The sequence below is a fragment of the Megalops cyprinoides genome, chromosome 21 (assembly GCF_013368585.1).
Source record: "Megalops cyprinoides isolate fMegCyp1 chromosome 21, fMegCyp1.pri, whole genome shotgun sequence".
Classification (NCBI taxonomy): Eukaryota; Metazoa; Chordata; class Actinopteri; order Elopiformes; family Megalopidae; genus Megalops; species Megalops cyprinoides.
In genome coordinates this window covers 24454686-24457679 of record NC_050603.1, presented here as the reverse complement: position 1 = coordinate 24457679, position 2994 = coordinate 24454686, and the positions used below count along the sequence as shown (strand labels likewise).

The 2994-nt window shown below is 41.6% G+C and overlaps 1 non-coding gene across 1 annotated transcript; it reads left to right on the top strand.

Annotated features, from left to right (window-relative positions):
• Window positions 1-108, top strand: LOC118769312. Its single transcript, XR_005004482.1, has one exon. It is a non-coding gene; the product is annotated as a U6 spliceosomal RNA (small nuclear RNA).
• Window positions 109-2994: the final 2886 nt, after the last annotated feature.

Sequence of the window (2994 nt, the reverse complement as noted above, 5' to 3'; positions counted from 1 at the left end):
GTGCTCGCCTCGGCAGCACATATGATAAAATTGGAACGATACAGAGAAGATTAGCATGGCCCCTGGCGCAAGGATGACACGCAAATTCGTGAAGCGTTCCACATTTTCATTCTTTTCTCAAACAATCTGACGTAAAAAGCAAAAGAAAAAAGGCGCAACAATAAAATTAGAAATCAGCAGTGGGCTTTTACTGCCATCTTCTGGTAATGTATGTGGTAAATGTAGCTATTTCAATGCTGCAGTACCCATACACACCCACCAGGTGGAAGACTAATACCAGCATTGAAAATTTTGTTTTCAATTGATTTTGGCACATTCCTGCAAACTAAGTCCCATGTACTCAAAACAGCTAACACAGCCGTGTCAACAGAATTTCCATTTTGCAAAAGAGCCAAACTGCAAAATGATGTACTGATTACATTCCTGATACTACCTTTACAAAAAATCAAATATCCACTCAAAACAATAAAAAAGTCACCTGTGGAGGAGATAAAAAATTCACCTACATCCACACAGAAATAATAAATAAGAATGTTCAGCAATCTCTGTCACTGAATTGTGTGTGCACCTGTGTTGTTTTGTGTGTGTGATGAAATTTAAGATTAATGTGACACATAAATTGCAACTCTTTATCACAATTTTGAAAATGCTGAAACATAAACTGTATCTTTATGTGTTGCATTATAAGTGTTCTGATTTCAGGAGAGCTGTGTTGCATGTGACATTTTTATGTTTAGTCACCATACATGGATGGCGGATGGATAGATGATTATTTACACACACCAGAGTTTACTTCAAAACAGACATCCACAAAACATTGACTGGAGTCAACAATTACCTCATATGTAATGATGTGCTTATTGCTGAGTGAACATTTTAGCATTTGCCACTTTCTGAAGTCACCACATTGTGAACCCACTAAGATGATGGCTGCGATATTAGAGCATGTGATTAGGTGACATCAGGTCAAACTGAATTAAATTTTGATGTTAAACCTTATTTTGGGGGATTGGTCAAAATGCGCTTAGTTATACAATTTGTGCAAGTGCAATGAAAATCTACTATTAATTCTGCAAAAAATATTACATGCTGTATTGCAGGCTACAACTTGTACTAGATGTGGAATATTCCATATGAAACCCTTTCAGGAAGAAAGAGAGGATGGGTGCAGGGCTGGAGCTCACACCACCAGTTACACCTGTTGCTGGCCTGACTGCAGAGGCAACACCATGTGGATGGTTACGGGTGAAGCAACTAGAGAAAGATGTCACTGCGGGAGACAAGGCAATCCCTTTCCTTGCTAAGAGGCAGCTTGAGGATGGTGCTTTCAAGGACCTTTACGAGTAGTCTCCCATCTCCCATCCTGTTATAAATGCTACTGACAGTGATGCAGCTAGCAGTGTGAGAGATGCTGTAAAAACAGTAAGTCTTCATCATGCAGTAACAAGAGCAGTGAAATGAGTATTGGAGACAGTGGGCCTGAGGGAAGTGGAACAGGGAGCACACCATCAAAACTCAACTGCTATGATGGGCAGTCCACATGGGAGCCACATTGGACACAGTTTAATCAGGTAGCGTAGTGGTTAAGGAGCAAGACTCGTAACCGAAAGGTTGCCGGTTCGATCCCCGCTGGGACACTACCCTTGGGCAAGGTAAATCCTCAGTAAATATCCAGCTGTATAAATGGATAACATTGTAAAGAACTGTAACCTATGTAAGTCGCTTTGGATAAAGGCATCTGCCAAATGAATAAATGTAAATGTAAAACTAACTGCTAGTGATGTACTAGAAGGAGAAGCTCATAAAATGCTGCTGGATGTGAGAGATCTGGAGGATGTGCTACAGATTAAAAATTCCCTCACTGCAGAGTTGTCCCAAATTGTAGAGATTGGCTTCCCCCAGTTTCCACAGAGGCCTTTATTAAGGGGTTAACTTAAGGCAGGATCGATCCCCTCCATTGGCCCCCTAGGAGTCGAATGATGGTTCCGCTCAGATGTGCAGATGCTGTGGGAAGAGGGGACATGTTCATCGGTTTGTACCCAATTGGACACTGCAGATCCTTCCTCAGGTGCTGGGAAAAGGTGGAGGAGAGGGCGATGCCGCTGGCCCAGTAAATATCGTGCTCCCCAGTTCACATCCTGTTTTTAACAGCTTATACCCTATAAGCAGCAGAGACTTGCTGTGTAGATATCCAAGTTTCAGGATGTCCTGTACAGGCTCTCCTGGACACAAGATCTTCTGCCACCATAACCAACCCCTCACTCCTTCGTCCTGATGTTCAGTTGATGACGGCATTAACCTTAAATCACCACACACACACCTACATAAAAATGCATCGGGTTCCTCAAAATTCCACGGCACACTTCACTTTGCCTCACAGCACACCGGTTGAGAACCACTGTACCAGTTGATCTTGACCGCTCCAATATGGCGACCACACAGCGTAGATCTCACCCGTTACGTCCAGTTCAACTTGCAACCAAAACTTTTTGACTTGCAAGCAAAGCTTGACTTGCAACCAAAGAGGACTGATACGCAATCAAAACTTTTTGTGACGCAAAAAAAGACAAACCTGATTTTTGACTGCAGTTTGAGAAATTTGCTCTCAAAAATTTGCTCTCTTATGCTTGCGTTAAAAAGACACAAAAATAAGTGGGAATATCAAAGTAAATTTAAAGCTTGAGAGTAAATCAAGGTACATTTATATTCTATTCCAGAATATTGATGTGAATTTAACTTGTGAGGCTAAATCAGGACACATTTGTATTTTATTCCGGAATACAAATGTAAATTTAACCTGTGAGGCTAAAACAGGTACCTTTGTACGGACACCCGGAAGGGACATGGAAGAAAAAAAAAAAAAAAAGATGTACTTTTGCGAGATCGCGCAAAGATTTTCATCTAGGTCAATATACTTCCGGGTCAGTTTGGCGGCTATAGAGTACCGAGGTGGGTACGTCATCACTGGTTCCTTGCTGGTGTCGGAAGGAAATT